This window comes from Stegostoma tigrinum, chromosome 6 (genome assembly GCF_030684315.1).
Source record: "Stegostoma tigrinum isolate sSteTig4 chromosome 6, sSteTig4.hap1, whole genome shotgun sequence".
Taxonomy (NCBI): Eukaryota; Metazoa; Chordata; class Chondrichthyes; order Orectolobiformes; family Stegostomatidae; genus Stegostoma; species Stegostoma tigrinum.
Genome location: NC_081359.1, coordinates 99,891,219 through 99,909,319, shown reverse-complemented (window position 1 = coordinate 99,909,319; position 18,101 = coordinate 99,891,219). Strand labels below are relative to the sequence as shown.

The 18,101-nt window shown below is 42.4% G+C and overlaps 1 protein-coding gene across 1 annotated transcript in view; it reads right to left on the bottom strand.

The window, feature by feature from the left end:
• Positions 1-6,724, bottom strand: part of LOC125453613 (interleukin-13 receptor subunit alpha-2-like) — a 51,928-nt gene extending 45,204 nt beyond the window's left edge. Inside the window, exon 1 of the mRNA XM_059646943.1 lies at positions 6,570-6,724. The gene's annotated coding sequence lies outside the window, so the exon portion shown is untranslated. The remainder of the gene's footprint in view (positions 1-6,569) is intronic.
• Positions 6,725-18,101: the final 11,377 nt, after the last annotated feature.

Here is an 18,101-nt window from a genome sequence, read left to right as displayed (position 1 = left end):
ACATCTCGTGAATGAATAATGAAAGGGTAATGATGATAGGAGAGAGAGGGGGCCAACACTGAAGAGTATCACAAGAAGAAATTGAGAAATGTCCTCATCTGTAATTGATACAATGGGAGTAAAAAGATCACATGAGATGACAAGACAAAATGAGAGGCTATGAATTTGGATTGAGGAGTTATACAAAGTGAGAGATTATGAATGAGATGCAGCGGTGAACTCCCAGGACACTATCCATTGTTGGAGATTTGTTATGAATAGAAAGCAGACAGGAGCAAGATGTGTTACATCATGGATGAAGATTATCATAAACAGCTAGCTAACACTTATACATCCTAATCATTTGGCTGAGACACCCATGTGGAGGTGAGGACTCTGGAGCCTTACTCTAAATCCTGGATACTCAGTAGAGTAGGGATTGTTGGAAAGTAGAAGTGAATTTAAAACAAAATTTTGAAATTTTTGAAGGTGTTGGTATTGGACTGGGTTGGACAAGGTCAAAAATCAGACGGCTTCAGTGTGTAATCCGACACTGGCTTTTGGAGCGTTGTTCCTTCAGAATGCTTAGAAAATTTTGGAATTTTGAAGAAGTTGAAATATCCCCCTTCCCTTACATCTTAAGTTCACAAAATTTCTAACACCAAAAACTGAAGTAGGGCCAAATAATTGATTAATTCTTTGTTTTAGGTCTATGGGTGCACAGGAAGATCCCTGATCAGCATCAGGACTGGAATAGATATGAAGCTTTTGAATAGAGAGAAATTTTTGACTTAAATATGTTGATCTTGTGATGTAGAGGCAGTGATTCCACCCTGGGTGAGAAATTATGGGATCAAGTCCCACCTGCCTGAGACATGTGTCATAACATATCTGAATCTGTTGATTGGAAATATCTAAAGAGAGAAAAATTAAGTTTAAAAACAGAAATGTTCATTCTTCTTATGGCCTGTTTGCAAATAAATGGTTTTGAAGTACACAAAGAAGACAGTAAAAACCATGATTGCTGAAATATATTTTGAACTAAAGCCGGAAGTTACTACAAATGCAATACAAGTCAAGTAGCAAGGGATGGGTTAATATTTTGGGGAGGAATTCAGACCAGCAGTACCTTCCCACAAACTCCTTCCCCACTAAAAAAAAAATTGTGACCCTCAATAATTCCTGATTTTCAGTAGAATGTATTTGGAATTTGACTTCCATTCCACGGAGGCTGACTCCCTTGTGGTGAATGCGTTTGCCCCAATATATTGTGAGGTGTAATTTCCTCCGAGGTGAACACATTATAAGTGGCCATTTGGTCCATTGAGTCCACAATGACCCTCTGAAGAGCACTCCATCCAGACACATCATGCCACGACCCCCCTCCCCACTGTATCCCATAAACCCACATTTACCATGGCTCGTCCACTTCACTCACACATCCCTGAACACTGAGGACAATTTTGTCATGATCAATCCATCTAGCCTGCACATTGTTGGGATGTGAGAGGAAACCCAGACAAGACACAGAGAGAACATGCAAACTCCACAAAGTCATCTGAGGCTAGAATCAAACCTGGGTCCCATGGGGCAGCAGTGCTACCCATTGAGGCACTATGCTACCCTTATGCAGCACTGATTGTTATAACAGGAACCCATTGTCCCCAGTGAGACCCAAGCATTTTAAGGAAACATGTTACAACAGATGAAAAACAGAACTGCTTGCAATATAAGCCAAATGTCATTCAAAGAATTGTCTCGTATTTCCCTCACTGTGACTATTCGCTCAGACTCTGAGATTTTATTTCATGTCATTTCATTCCATTCACTACGCCTTCTGTGTGAAGGATACATGAATTTGGAAAGGAACATTTCCCTCACACCACTACACCAAATGTTTTATCACCGCAGATTTTTCACAACCCTGATCCTTCAATTCCTCTTGCCACCATCTCACTTTCCCAGATCCCCTCTATCATCTTCAGCCCAGTCCATATTTTGGAAATGCTTCAGCAAGGTTGGAAAGTGTCTAGTATCTCCTTCTGCAAGGTGCAGGTGTAAAAATAGGGCAAGACTGCTTTGCGATCAACCAAACATTTGCAGATGCTGGAAGTCTGAAATGAAAACAGAAACTACTGGAGAACAGTTCTGAAGAAAGGTCACTGGATTTGTTTCAGACTTGACTGTGATTTCTTTCGCTATTACAATCTATGATCACAGATAGAGAATGACAGCTTTATAAGAAATAGCCAGTCTACTGGTGTAACACAACAGCTCTAGTGTCATATATGGAAACAGGAAGCAGAGTTGATGTTTTGAGCCTGATATTGGGCAGCATGGTGGCTCAGTGGTTAGCATGTGTTCCTTATGGCACTCAGGAACCCAGGTTCGATCCCAGCCTTGGTGACTGCCTCCAGTGTCTGCGTGGCTTTCATTTGAGTGCTCTGGTGTCCTCCCACAGTCTAAAGCAGTGCAAATTGGGTGAATTTCTCATGCTACACTTGCCCATATGTACAGGCTAGGGGGATTAACCAAGGGAAATGTAGAGTGGAAGGGGTTGGGATGCTCTTCAGAGGGCTGGTGTAGGTCATCATGGATTGCTTCCGTGCTATGGGGATGCTATGCCTCAGGAGAATCATAACTATCAATAGGGATAGACTGAACAAGGAGGGACAAAATAGAGTAAAGGCAGGAAGAAATAAATTCAGCGGGGAAGGGAGAGGCTGAAATGATGGGTCTGCCAGAGCTGTGTAGATAATGGGAAGGAGACACAAGTGGGTGGTGCAGGATTATAGGGATAGGAAAGCTGTAGAGGGCAGATTTCCAGAGGACATTTCATCAGCACTAATCCTGCAAACAACTACGCAGAAGATTCTTGCTGGACTCAGATGTTAACTCTGTTTCTCTCTCCACAGACGCTGCCAGACATGCTGAGTTTCTCCAGCACATTCTGTGTCATACAGACGTCCAGCCAGTTTCATATTTCCAGCGTCGACAATATTTTGATTTTAACTCGACAGAATGCTTGGGCCATGTCAAATAGTAGCCCCACAGGACTCAATGCTTTCAGAACACGAGGGGAGAAATTTTCAAAAGAAGTCCAGAATGTAACAATAAAAGAAAATTTGTAAAATTTTGCATTTTTCAGTTTCTGTTGTGCCTGATAGAAGCTGACAGAAAGAGAAAGAAAAAAGGAGTAATTCAAATGATTTCCGTTTCTTCTATGAATTCAAAGCAGACTGAAAATTCCCCTCGCTCCACTTCATGATACAAGAATGTTCCAGCTTAAACCATACAACAATCCTCACGACATGTAAAAATTTTAAATGTCTTTCAGAACTTCTGGTTACAGTATCAGTCCATGTGGAGTTTCCAAAGACTGCAGATTAGAAATCAAATATATTTTTAATGAAAGTTACATTTTGCAAGCACTTTTAGGAAAGTGTCTCAGTGGCTATGTTCCACAGATGCCTTTGTTTGCAAATATGACTAAAATAAGTTGCTTTGAAATCAATACTGAGTCAACATTTAAGACCACGGATCAAAACAGCATTTGATCGACAAGATGTCACTGTATCGCATTGCATCAGAGATAAAAGGAACTGCAGATGCTGGAGAATCTGAGGTAACAAAGTGTGGAGCTGGATGAACACAGCAGGCCAAGCAGCTTCCAAAACATTAGCTTTTGCGCTCATAAGATGCTGCTTGTCCTGCTGTGTTCATCCAGCTCCACACTTTGTTGTCTGGGATAACATTGCACCCTTGTTTTCGAACTTTTAGGGAACTTGTCTTCCACAAGCATCTTCTAAATTCCTTGCTTGATTCAGTTTGTTTAATATTCTTTCACAAAGTGTGGCATTGCTGTCTAGGCAAACATTTATTGCTGGTTCTGAACTATGCCAGAAAAATAGCTGTTGTTGTGTTATGTCAACAAGTCAGTATACAAGTATACGTGGAAAAAGTATGCTTGTGACATCGCAACTACACAATATTACGTGCCCTGAGGACATAAAGGCTTCAGATTCCATCTTAACTGGGGCCACTTGAAGCATGGCATGCCTAGGGAAATGTGCTCATTTTTGTTAATACTAGCTAAAACACTGAAGTGCCTGTGCATGTAAATATATGTGAAATTCAGGAGCTGCATTAAACATGAATCTTTCGAGATCACATAAGTCGTATCTGGTTCTTATCTTGTGGTAACCAATATAAGCATTGCTGCATCAAGAACAAATACCCTGCTAGTGGCAGCTCAGTTTGGACCCATCTTTTTGAACCACCACATTTCACCAACTGTCACACTGGAAATTGAACTTCATCACAAGTCATTAGCATCGGACTCTGGATTACCAGCCCGGGGACTTTCCCATCTGATTATCACACCGCAAGAGAATCACTCAAAGCTAAGTGAGCATGTGTGTTGTGAGGAAGATATAAGCCAGTTTTAAAGAGGATTTGGACAGGCTTAGTGAATAGGCAAGAACGTAGCAGATTGAATATAATGTTGAGAAATGTGAGGTCATCCACTTTGTTAGGAGGAAAAAATGTGCAGAATGTTCCTAAATGGGAAGAGGTTGGAAAGTGGAAATGCACAAATTGATCTAGGTGTCCTTGTTGGTAAGTTATCTAAGGCCAATGTATAGGTGTGGCATGCTATTAGGTGGGCTAATGGAGTGCCAGGCTTTACTATAAAAGGTTTTGAGTACAGTATTAGTGAAGTCTTGCTCCAACTGTTTAAGAGCTTGCTTCGACCACACCTGGAGGATCGTATTGTGTGCCATTTTAGCCGCTGAGGAGCTACAATTGCCATAGAAGGCGTGCAACAGAATTTCACTAGATTTATTCTTATGATGACTTGGCATGTCTTATGTGAAAGATTGGGCAAACAGCTTGTACTCTCTAATTTATTAAAGAATAAGAGGTGATCTCATTGAAGACAAGAACATACTTAAGGGGAGAGACAGCATAAATGCATGTAAGATGTTTCCCCAAGTTGGGGAGTTTCAAACTAGAGGCTCAATTTGAAAATAAGGATGATGCCAATTAGGTCCAAGATGAGTAGGAGTTGCTATAGAATCATAGAAGCTGTACAGTGTGGAACCAGGCCATTTGGCCTAATACGTCCACACTGACCCTCTAAACAGTATCCTACCCAATCCCTGTAATCCTGATTTCCCATTGCTAATCCACCTAGCCTGCTCATCTTTTGTAATGGGAACTGCAGACGCTGGAGAATCTTAGATAACAATGTGTGGATTTGGATGAACACAGCAGGCCAAGCAGCATCTTAGGAGCACAAAAGCAGATGTTTCGGACCTAGACCCTTCATCAGAAAAGGGGGATGGGGAGAGAATTCTGAAATAAATAGGGAGAGAGCAGGAGGCGGACCAAAGATGGATAGAGGAGAAGATAGGTGGAGAGGAGAGTACGGGTCAGGAGGTAGGGAGGGGATAGTACAGGCCAAGGGAGCAGGATGAGGTTAGTAGGTAGGAAATGGAGGCACGGCTTGAGGTGGGAGGAGGGGATAGGTGAGAGGAAGAACAGGTTAATGAGGTGGGGATGGGCTGGGCTGGTTTTGGGATGCAGTGGGGGGAACGGGAGATTTTGAAGTTGGTGAAATCCACATTGATACCATTGGGCTGCAGGGTTCCCAGGCAGAATATGAGTTGCTGTTCCTGCAACCTATGGGTGGCAGTGCAGGAGGCCCAGGATGGACATGTGCAGTAACATCATTGAACGGATTGATCAGGAAAATACCAAGAGTTCTTGCCTTTAGAAAGACAGATAGGTACCATGGATGATAACAAAGTGTGAAGCTGGATGAACACAGCAGGCCAAGCAGCATCTCAGGAGCACAAAAGCTGACGTTTTGGGCCTAGACCCTTCGCCCGAAATGTCAGCTTTTGTGCTCCTGAGATGCTGCTTGGCCTGCTGTGTTCATCCAGCTTGACACTTTGTTATCTTGGATTCTCCAACATCTGCAGTTCCCATTATCTCAGGTACCGTGGATGATTGGATTGTTCTAATTCCAAACCCCTCCTTCTTTTCCTACTTCCCTTTATTTTTAGTTACAGCACAGCTTCCGCTTCCAGTAACCAATATTTGCTATCCCATTACTTTATGTTATCAGTCAACAAGACAAGATATGATGCAGACCATTTTTGCTGTTGTATGACAATGTAAATCCCTTACCTCGGTATCAGCTCGGTTACTAATTCCCTTTTGATTCTGTCCTGTGCCATGTGCAGGCAAACATTTTGAATCAGAACAACAAACTGGACATCAGTGTAGAACCCTTACTTTGCCATCAATTATAAACCCTAGTTTTAAGATGAATACACCTCAAACTAAACCAGCTCACTCTGAAACCCCAGTTTCCTAGACATAGTTTAGATATAACTCATTTTCACTCATTCTAGAAACCCCAACTCAAAAAGCTCAGCATTCATGAGGACAGCAAGATAAGTTAATGAGTAAAAGTACAAATCTGTGTCATTGATTTACTAACAAACATTACATGCATCAAGCTAAAGCAAATTGAAATTGATGAACCATTTCTCCCTGTACCATATCCAATTAAAAATACTCACCATTAGAGTGGGAATTCGTGCAAGAACAATGGGGCAAATTGTTTTGTTGACTTTCTGAGACTGATCCTCGATATGTAGTCACTTCTTGGTCAGAAGCAGCTTTTCCTTCAAGTGTATACGTGGTGCCTTGCCAAGTGAAAGCAGCTCTTCAACTCTCTGCCTATCAATGTCTCTCTGAGGTTGCTGCTTGAAAGAACTTCCTGTTCATCTGATTTACAGTGATATCTGAAGCTGGGATCTAGCAATCACACAAACTGGTTATCATCAAAGCTGCATAATGTTGCTTTGCAACTTTGTGTCACAGAAACACTATGAAGTGATTAGCGTCAGGGAGTGCATAGGCAAACCATTTTTCCAAGGCACACATGCATCAACTCAATTTTGGAACTATATCCTTTCATTGTTACTGGGGTAAATTCCTGGAACTCCCTCCTTAACAGCACTGTGCGTGTACCTGTAACACCTGGACCGCGCAGAAGGGGTTCACCATCACTTTCTCAAGGACAACGTCCTTGGCAAGTAACATTAAGGAGAATGCCAAGGCACTTTAAATATGTATTAGGAATAGGGAGTAATTAGGGAAAGGGTAGGTCCACTTGAGGACAAAGGAGGAAATTTACACATAGAGCTGGAGGAATGTGTGTGAGGTCCATAATGAGTCCTTTGTGTTGGTGTTCAGCGGGGGATAAAGACATGAATGATAGCAAGGTTAAAGAGGCGTTTGTTGGGACATGATGATTTTCCGAAGAAAGCGGTTTGGTTTGGCTGAGGGAGCAGTGTACACAAAGATAAGGCAATTCCATGCAAAGTAGGGGTGTTGTGAGCATCGAGATAGGCTCAAAGGGAGAGAGAGAGAGAAAGTGCTATGACAGCAAATGAGGAGCCTGGTGATGTAGCCTAGTCCAGTCTGAGAGCTGGCTGATATTACAGAGACTCCTTGTGCAACATTGCAATGAGAGCTGGTGGTACTGCCTGAGGATGAACCATCCTTTAGGCTGAGTTGGAGATGTGCCATGAGGGTTCTCATTGGCTGCCATGTGTCAGATGCCAGTATCCATGGACATGTGTGGCATGTGGCTGATGCCCAAGCCTTGATGCACACTGTGAGGTGTTGCTGCCCCGTGTGCAGCCTAGTGGTCCTTTGGAGCTAGCAGCGAGCTGAAGTTGCCAGGTACTCACTCTAATTTTCATGTTGCAAACTCTCGATGGCCAATTCAGATAGGCAGATAGTCAGCTGAGCATTAATGAGGTGAGCTGGGCCATTAACTGGGTGCTGAACAAGCAGTAATCCATCTTAACTGGCATCACACCACTGTCTAGCTAGAAATCCACCTGAACAATTGACAAAATATAAATGATGCAGCAAAATGCTACCAATGTCGAGATAGGCTGTAGTGAGACTCATATGGGATTGGAACAAAATCCAAAGGTGTTGTGAGGAATAGCATTAATGTAGTGAGAGGTGAAGCTATTAAATGAACTGAGGAAGTAGTGGAGAGAGATAATGGGAACTGCAGATGCTGGAGAATTCCAAGATAATAAAATGTGAGGCTGGATGAACACAGCAGACCAAGCAGCATCTCAGGAGCACAAAAGCTGACGTTTCGGGCCTAGACTCTTCATCAGAGATGGGGATGGGGAGAGGGAACTGGAATAAATAGGGGGTATCTTCTTTTCTCTCCATCTTCGGTCCGCCTCCCCCTCTCTCCCTATTTATTCCAGTTCCCTCTCCCCATCCCCCTCTCTGATGAAGGGTCTAGGCCCGAAACGTCAGCTTTTGTGCTCCTGAGATGCTGCTTGGCCTGCTGTGTTCATCCAGCCTCACATTTTACTGAGGAAGTAGTGGAAGCAGGACTCATTGTACTGTCACAGCTCTTGTCTAGCCTATTTCCTCAGACCCCTTAACAATCCAGCATATTTCTCAGAACTATCATGTTTATTACACTCTGTAGCGAACTGTGTGGCAATCTTACTCAGCTGCCTCATTCTCTTATTACTGTAAATTATCTCTGGCCTTGCTTCGATTGCAAACGGAGGTGCAGAATATATAAGAGAAAATGAAAGACATTCAGAAAATGATCTGAAACCTCTTCTGCTGTGAGACTGAGCTTACATCTTGTGATTTGCGATATTCTCCTCAGTGCAAGTGAGAAACAGTGGAGTAAAGTTGACAAATTCAGCTGAGAGGAAAACTTAAACTGTGACCTAAATTCTAGCCTTTTGAAGAACTGCTGGTTGTGACTTGAAATATTTTCAAAACAGTAAGAAATGGTACAGGAAAGTTCCAGGAGGAGACAAGATCCATGAGACAGAGAAACAAAGATAAAGTTTCACGATGGGCCAGAACTGAGAAATAATTTGGACATAAATAAATTTCGTTAAAATTCATGGGTAGCATTGCAAATGGTGGTGGGGTAATGTTAATACCACTGAGTAATAATGCAGAACTCCAGGCTTATGTCCTGAATAGGTTCCTGTCCCACCAGGGTTGACCAGCCAGTGATGCCCACAACCCATGAAAGAATTTTTAAAGAAGAAAAAAATTAATTCTTGAGCCAGAACTGTTGGATAGCATAATAGAACACAGTTGCTTATCATTTCACCTTGCATTGAAAGACATGCATTGAGTCATAAATTGGAGTTGTTTTATGAATCCAACAAATCTATCTTAAGAAATAAACTTTTTTAACAAGAGTAATTATGTGACTAACCTGATCTCAGTTCAGAGAAGGTGTTTTAAAAAATTGTGCTGAACCATTTTCTGGATTTGTTGATGTACACGAGTCAGTTTCTTATTAAGTTAGATATTTGCAATGCCTCTCGATGTTTAAATCCATGCTTACCTCAGCTGCAATTTAAACACACTTCAATATACACAAACAGATGTAAATAATGGAATCATGCCATTCAGGATTCAATGAAGAGTTAGAGAACTGAAAGGATAAGTCTGTTTGTTTTTGTCTGATAGCCATCGGGTATTTCCAGCATTTGCTAGTTATATTTAAGATTTCCTGCAAAGCACAATACTTTGCAAGCAAAATACATTTCACAAGGTAAGAAATTCATCAATGTGCATGTCTACATATCAGTGTTAGCTGATATCATTCAGAGATAGTAAGAACTGCCAATGCCGGAGTCAGAGATGACACAGTGTGGAGCTGGAGGAACACAGCAGGCCAGGCAGCATCAGAGGAGCAGGAAAGCTGACGTCTTGGGTCTGACCTGAATTTGAGTGGGTGCAGAAGTGATTTACAAGTATTTTGCCAGGGCTGAAAGTTTTGAGCTATAGTTCGAGGCCGAGTAGTCTGCGGCTGTTTTCCTTGGCGTGTAGGAAGCTGAGGGAAAATCATTAGGGGCATAGATGGAGTGAATAGCCTAAATCTTTTTCCTAGGGTAAATACATCCAAAACGGAATGGTATAGGTTTAACGTGAGAGGGGAAAGATTTAAAAAGGACCCAATGGGTAATATTTTCATGCAGATGGTGGTACATGTATGGAATGAGCTGCCAAGGGAAGTGGTAGAGATGGGTACAATCACAACATTTAAAGTGTATCTGGATATACGAATAGGAAGGATCTAGAGGGATATGGGCCAAATGCTGGCAAGTGGGACTAGGTCAGGTTGGGTTGTCTGGTTCGCACGGATGTATTGGACTGAAAGGTCTGTTTCCGTGCTAGATGATTCTATGACTCGATGACTCTAGATCAATATGACACAAATCAGGGAAGGTAATGTCGCCTCGTGTCTCTCATTAGAGAGAGACAACTGACGATGGTTTAACCTCAGGGTCACTGCACACTGACAAGGGACAGGGTTGAGTCATAGCACAGGCTTTGGTCCATCACATCACATTGGTCAAAAACAATCACCTAACTATTTTAATCCCATCTTCCAGCACTTGTCCAATAGACTTGTAGGCCTTGATGTCAGAAATGCACATCTAAATATTTCGTAAATGATATGAGAGTTTCTACTTCTAATACCCTTACAGCCAGATTCCCAACACCCCTTGAGTGAAAAAGTCTTTCCTCACATCTCCGCTGAACTCTACCCTTTAATTTAAATCTATGCCCCCGGTCATTCATCCCTCCATTAAGGGGAGAAGTGAATCATGAACTAGGACTCCAAAGTCATAAAATCATTGACCCCCTACAGTGTGAAAACTGGTCGTTCAGCCCAACAAGTCCACAATGCCCCTCCAAACAGCATCCCATCCAGAGCCATTCTCCTAATCTTTTCCTATAACCCTGCTTTCCCGCAACTAATCTACCCAATTCACATACCCGCCACCCCTGTACACTTCGAGCAATTTAGCATGGCCAATCCAACTAAACTTCACGTCTTTGAACTGTGAGAGGAAACCGGAGCAACCAAAGGAAACCCATTTAGATGCAGGGAGAATATACAAACTCTGCATAGACAGTCACCCAAAGTTGGAACCAAACCCAGTCCCTGGTGCTGTGAGGTAGCAGTGCTAACCACCAAGCCACCAAGCCGCACATCTCCCTTTGTCCTTCAGATTTCTGAAACCTTTCCCCATTTAGAAAATATTCCAAGCCTCTATTCTTCCTGCTAAACGGTATTACTTCACAATTTCCCGTATTGTATTTCATCTGTCACTTCGTTGCCTGCTCTCCTCGCCTTCTGCAGCTCTCTGCTCGCTCAACACTACCTATCCTTCTCCTTATTTTTGTATCTCAGGCACAGCATCACATTGACGGAGCTACACTGAGTCAGCCCGATTTTACCATGCACTTCCAAGTACTCCATAATCTCATCTGTCTTAATCAGAGCCATTTTCCAGTCTTCTGGGACTCTCCCTGATTCCAGTAATTCCTGAAAGGTCACCTCTACAGTCTCCTCAGATCTGGTCAGGGTGGCTTATCCAGTTTCAGACCTTTCAGCTTCCGCAGCACCTTCTCCTTAGTGATGGCCATTGCATTCACCTCCGCCTGCTGACCCAAGAGATACTGTTGTACCACAGTCTGAGGAGAGGGTCCTCTGTGTGCCATCAAGATAAGGAAAGTGAGCCGGCTGTCTCTGTCAGTTTTGAGGGAACAAGGGTAGCAGGTGTCCAAGAGCAGATGGTACCTTCTTGGGCAGACAACTTAATTGGCCTTTGGGTTGTAATTTCGATGTTACCCGCTTGACTGCCAAGTCACTTCTTGTTGCCTTGCAATGAATAATTATGTTAATTTTCTGCAAAACGGTCACAACAGTGTGTGAATACAATGGTTGATCCTCATGCAGAAACAGTGAAGACACCAAGCAGGAGCACAGATCTCCAAAAGGTTTGACTCTAGTCCTCAGGTCTTTGTTAGCTTTTAGTCCCATTAATTTATCCAGCAATTTCCTCCAGTTATTGCACTCACCATGGGTTCCACACTCCCCTTTGCCTATTTATTTTCTATCATTCATCGGGTGCTTTTTGTGTTTTCTATTTTGAAGGCACATACAGAAATAAAACGCTTATCATGATAAAGTCCATGCCATCTCATTGTTTCATATTATTATTCTCCAACCTCATCCCCTAACTGATCAACACTTCAGCTGTTCCTTTATTTTATATCCTTTACTGTCTGTTTTTGTATTTCATTCTACCTATCTCTCTCATTGCAATATATGCCTTTTTTTATGTCATACTTTCCTGGTTTCTACAAAAATTCCTAACCTCCTTCCCACCATTAATCTTCACAGCATATTTTTAAAATTAGATAAAGTTCTTAGTTTCCTTCGGTAGCCATGGATAATACATTCCTCTTGCAAAGTTTTTCTTTCTCAATTGCTGAGAGTTATGAAATGTCTCCTTAGTTGTCTGCCACTACTAATCTACTACCTTAAATTTTAATCTATTTTCCCAAACCATTTTGGTGAACTCTTTCTTCACACCCTGTGTTAAATTTGTGTATCTAGATTTAGACCCATATTTCTCATAGTAAATTGAATGTGGGGTTTTACTATGTTAAAGTCACTGTTGCCCAGCGGATCCTTTGATGTAAGGCCATTAATTAATCCTGTATATTCTCATATTAATATAACTTGTTCTCTGATGCTTCCAAAATGCATCACTGAAAGAAACAGTCCCAAATACTCTCTTTGAACTCAATCTACTGACTTTCTTTGCAAAATTAACATGGCCAATCCATATGAAGATCAAAATCTCCATTTCTTAAAATCCATCTTTCTTACAGCTTCCAATTATTTCTTGATTCTTACTCAGCTCTGTAATGTTGCTATTGCTTGGGAGGTGCATAGTGACTTCATTCCTTTACCATGGCTTATCTTCTTTCAAAATGGTTCCTTCAGTCACCAAAACAGGGCAATGTTTCTCTCCTGTCTGGGTCCTGTCTCTAATAACACCTCCCGTTCCAATCAAGGGTCTAGGCCCAAAAAGTCAGCCTTCCTGCTCCTCAGATGCTGCTTGGCCTGCTATGTTCATCCAGCTCTACACCTTGTTATCTCCTGATCCAATCATTCTGTTTTTCTGAAATTTTGAGTATTTAGACTCCAGCCTAAGTCAGCTTTGAAAAACATCTTGGTTTATCATTTATTTGTGCTATCCATTGGCATATCTTGTTTTGGATGTAGTGAATATCAAGATAAAGAACATTTTACTCTGTTGTTTTACAGTTTTTGACTACTCTGACCTTATTTGTTGGTAATTTCTTACATTTGTACACTTTGTGCCTTCCTGTTACGTTGTGGTCTGCATTGCCGATGTAACTAACCTAGATTATAACCGTGATCTGACTTTTTAATAGACCAATCTCAGCTCAGATGAAACCCTCTCCCCCACCCACTAATTGGTTTATAGCCCCCTCTATAGTCCCAGTTAAATTGTTCATGAGGACACTACTCCAGCACAGTTAAGATGAAAACTGTCCTAGTGGTATAGCTGTCACTTGCCATACTCTGTATGCCAGTACCTCAGGAATTAAAATGTATTCCCACATTAATCTTTGAGCCAAGCATCCATGATTATGTGATGCAAATACAATTATGGCTCAGGCAGAAATTCACAAATTAATACCTTTGTGGCTTCCAAGTTAAGTCATAGTTACCAGGACCCCCTTAGCAACAGCTTATTCCTGTACCTTTCTGTTCCCTTGCCATATATAGCATAACAATCTGATCTACCCCTTTCCACTCCACGTTCGTCTCCAGGCCCCAGCTGATGTTTGTAAACATTGCACTGGGCAGGCTGTACAACCTGCAAGATTGTCCTCAGTTGCAGAAATCATCGTCTAACCATCTAATTATATTGGCCCTTCCTAATACTACTAAGTCTGCTGACTGAATAGCTTTCATTGTTTTCACTCCTGATTTTGGTTAAAATAGAGATTAAATATAATTCTCTTTCTCAACTCAGTATGATCCTGATCGTTTAAAACACTGAAGATGCAAACCAGCCAACTTTTGATGTAGCAATTGAAGAGTTTTTTTTTACGATTAAATTTCACCCAGTTAAATGTGTAAATATTATTAAGGCATAAACCCCAGCACCGCACACCCACCCCCCCGCCCCCCATCACTTGACAGACACAAACACACATTGGCTTGCAAAGTTATAGAGAGGGGGAGAATTCTCTTTCTCAACTCAGTATGATCCTGATCGTTTAAAACACTGAAGATGCAAACCAGCCAACTTTTGATGTAGCAATTGAAGAGTTTTTTTTTACGATTAAATTTCACCCAGTTAAATGTGTAAATATTATTAAGGCATAAACCCCAGCACCGCACACCCACCCCCCCGCCCCCCATCACTTGACAGACACAAACACACATTGGCTTGCAAAGTTATAGAGAGGGGGAGGCAGGATTTTAAAGCAAAAGCCCAAAGAAATAAACTTTCTTCTCGTCTAGTCCTGAAACATTAGCTTTGCTGCTCCTATGACACTGCTTGGCCTGCTGTGTTTATCCAGCTCTACACATTGTTATCTCAACTTTCTTGCTGGTGATCATGTAATCCCAATGTTGTGGCAAATGTAAGCAAAATGTTAGTGAAAAGACTCTGTTTTAAACTGCAATCTGTCCTGGTTCAAAGTGCAAGTGATTGCACTTGGAGTTTATTCTGAGTAAAATTATTTTGTGATAACGAAATTGAGAGAGGGTCCAAAATTGGACTAAAGGCTATTCAAAGAGAGTGATAATGGGAACTGCAGATGCTGGAGAATCCAAGACCACAAAGTGTGGAGCTGGATGAACACAGCAGGCCAAGCAGCATCTCAGGAGCACAAAAGTTGACGTTTCGGGCCTAGACCCTTCATCAGAAAAGGGGGATGGGGAGAGGGTTCTGGAATAAATAGGGAGAGAGGGGGAGGTGGACCGAAGATGGAGAGAAAACAAGCTAGGTAGAGACAAGAGTATAGGTGAGGAGGTAGGGAGGGGATAGGTCAGTCCAGGAATGATGGACAGGTCAAGGAGGTGGGATGAGGTGGTAGGTGGGAAATGGAGGTACGGCTTGAGGTGGGAGGAGGGGATGGGTGAGAGGAAGAACAGGTTAGGGAAGCAGAGACAGGCTGGGCTGGTTTTGGGATGTAGTGGGGGGAGGGGAAGAACTGGGCTGGTTTTGGGATGCAGTAGGGGAGGGGGAGATTTTGAAGCTTGTGAAGTCCACATTGATACCATTGGGCTGCAGGGTTCCCAAGCAGAATATGAGTTGCTGTTGCTGAAACCTTCGGGTGGCATCATTGTGGCACTGCAGGAGGCCCATGATGGACATGTCGTCTGAGGAATGGGAGGGGGAGTTGAAATGGTTCGCGACTGGGAGGTGCAGTTGTTTATTGCGAACCGAGCGGAGGTGTTCTGCAAAGCGGTCCCCAAGCCTCCGCTTGGTTTCCCCAATGTAGAGGAAGCCACACCAGGAGCAATGGATACAATATACCACATTGGCAGATGTGCAGGTAAACATCTGCTTGATATTCCGCTTGGAAACCCTGCAGCCCAATGGTATCAATGTGGACTTCACCAGCTTCAAAATCTCCCCTTCCCCTACTGCATCCCAAAACCAGCCCAGCTCGTCCCCTCCCCCAACTGCACCACACAACCAGCCCAGCTCGTCCCCTCCCCCCACTGCATCCCAAAACCAGTCCAGCCTGTCTCTGCCTCCCTAACCTGTTCTTCCTCTCACCCATCCCTTCCTCCCACCTCAAGCCAACCCTCCATTTCCTACCTACTACCTCATCCCGCCTCCTTGACCCGTCCATCTTCCCTGGACTGACCTATCCCCTCCCTACCTCCCCACCTATACTCTCCTCTCCACCTATCTTCTTTTCTCTCCATCTTCGGTCCGCGTCCCCCTCTCTCCCTATTTATTCCAGAACCCTCTCCCCATCCCCCTCTCTGATGAAGGGTCTAGGCCCGAAACGTCAGCTTTTGTGCTCCTGAGATGCGGCTTGGCCTGCTGTGTTCATCTAGCTCCACACATTGTTATCAAAGAGAGTGAAATTACTTTTCAATATTCTATCATAAATAAAAACCGAAAGAACTGCGGATGCTGTAAATCAGGAACAAAAACAAAGTTTCTGGAAAAGTCCAGCAGGTCTGGTAGCATCTGTGAACTGAGGAAGGGTCACCGGACCCGAAATGTTAACTCTGTTTTTATCTTCACAGATGCTGCCAGACCTGCTGAGCTTTTCCGGCAACTTCTGTTTTTGTATCTCATCTTGGTGTCGCTGACTTCTATAGCAACTAATCAAGCTTCTAATTACAGCCTTTGTTAAGATGGGGTGTCATTCAGTCATGTGAGTGTGAACATGAGATCCTCAATCCATCAAGCGCGAATAACAATCTTCAATCTACCATTGTCAAAGCTAACCAGGTATCAGTGAAACACAGAGGTGGGTTCCCAACCCTTTCTATAAAATGATTTCCAGTAATTCTCCTTTGTCCTTGGCAGTTTCTTCAGTCAAAATATCTAGTGCTTTGTTGTCCTTAAGTTTTTCACATAATTCCAATACCAGTAAGTATGACAGTCAGCAGGAGACATTGGAAATGTGTGTTGGCATTAGATACGCATCAGCAGACACTTGAATGTGCTTTTCCAGATCAGAATAGGTCATTCAACCCTTGAAAACAGTACCCAGTGTGGCATTGTGATCCTTCTGCTCACCTCTTCAGGCAATTTCCTCATTCTCACTTACGCCTCCCATTCCCTTCTGCATCCTTAGACTACATAGCATTGTGAAGGGAAAACTCCAAATTAACCCAGCATAGAACCCTAGAATTGCTTTATAGTACGGAAACAGACCATTTGAACCATCAAGTCCACACCAACCTTCAGAAGACCATCCCATCCAGATGAACGCCCCTACCCTTTCCCTGTAACCCTGCATTTCTGATAGCTATTCCATCTAGCTTGCACATCCCTGGACACTATGGGCAATTTAGCATGGCCAATCCCTGTAACGTGAGCATATTTGGACTGTGCAAGGGAATCACAGAAATTGGAAGAAACCCATGCAGACAACCCATGCAAACTCCACACAGCCACCCAAGGCTGGAATCAAACCTGGATCACTGGCTTTGTGAGGCAGCAGTGCAAACCACTGAGCCATTGGGTCACAACAATTAAATGTTTATTTTAAACCAGGACCCCAGCAGTGTGAGAATTACAAAATTTGCCTGGAACAAGGTCTCACATGGTAGTGCAAGGAATGGGAGCTATGGATTTGCCTTTCTAACCATGTGAAAAAGTTGGCTATTGTGATCCATGAAGATCTCTTTCTCCATAAGATTTAACATGAGCACTAATAACACCAACATACTTAAAGCTAGAATAATATAATAATCATGACAGACACACAGACTGGAGCAGCTTTTCTTTAGTTCACAGCAGAGGGCTAAGGCTCTCACCTTGAGACTTCCTCTTACATGCTGATACAAAGGCCCTCCACCCTATTATACAATTAGAACAGACTATAATCTTCATATATTTCTTTGAAAATTCAATTGCTTCTTATGGTGGATTTAAAAATTGTGCACAAATTTAAAATAGGATTATCATGCAATAAAATATTTTTAAGTAGCATTTGCTCTGTGATAACATACTCATGATTATACTTCAGGCCAAAATAGGTTATTATAATATATAATTATAAGAAATTATTAAACAACTGTACTCTCATACTTAATTCTTCATGAGCCCACAAATAACTAACAGTATACTGGAATTCTTAAATTAAGATTCTATTGGTTCACATCGACATGCCATTTCGGCTATAATGTACCTCAGTTTATATTCTATAGTGAGATAATTTTGCTCGTATGGAAGCTGTAAAGTGTGAAAGCTGCATTAAATTGATAATAAAGTGTGGAGCTGGATGAACACAGCATCTCTGCTTGGCCTGCTGTGTTCATCCAGCTTCACACTTTGTTATCTTGGATTCTCCAGCATCTGCAGTTCCCATTATCTCTGAATGAATTGATAATGGTTGTCTACCCAAGTGCTGCCCCAACTGGCCAGGAAGTACATGAGTTAAAACTAAATGCAATGGTTGCATTAAAAAGACATCAACACACAAAGGTAACT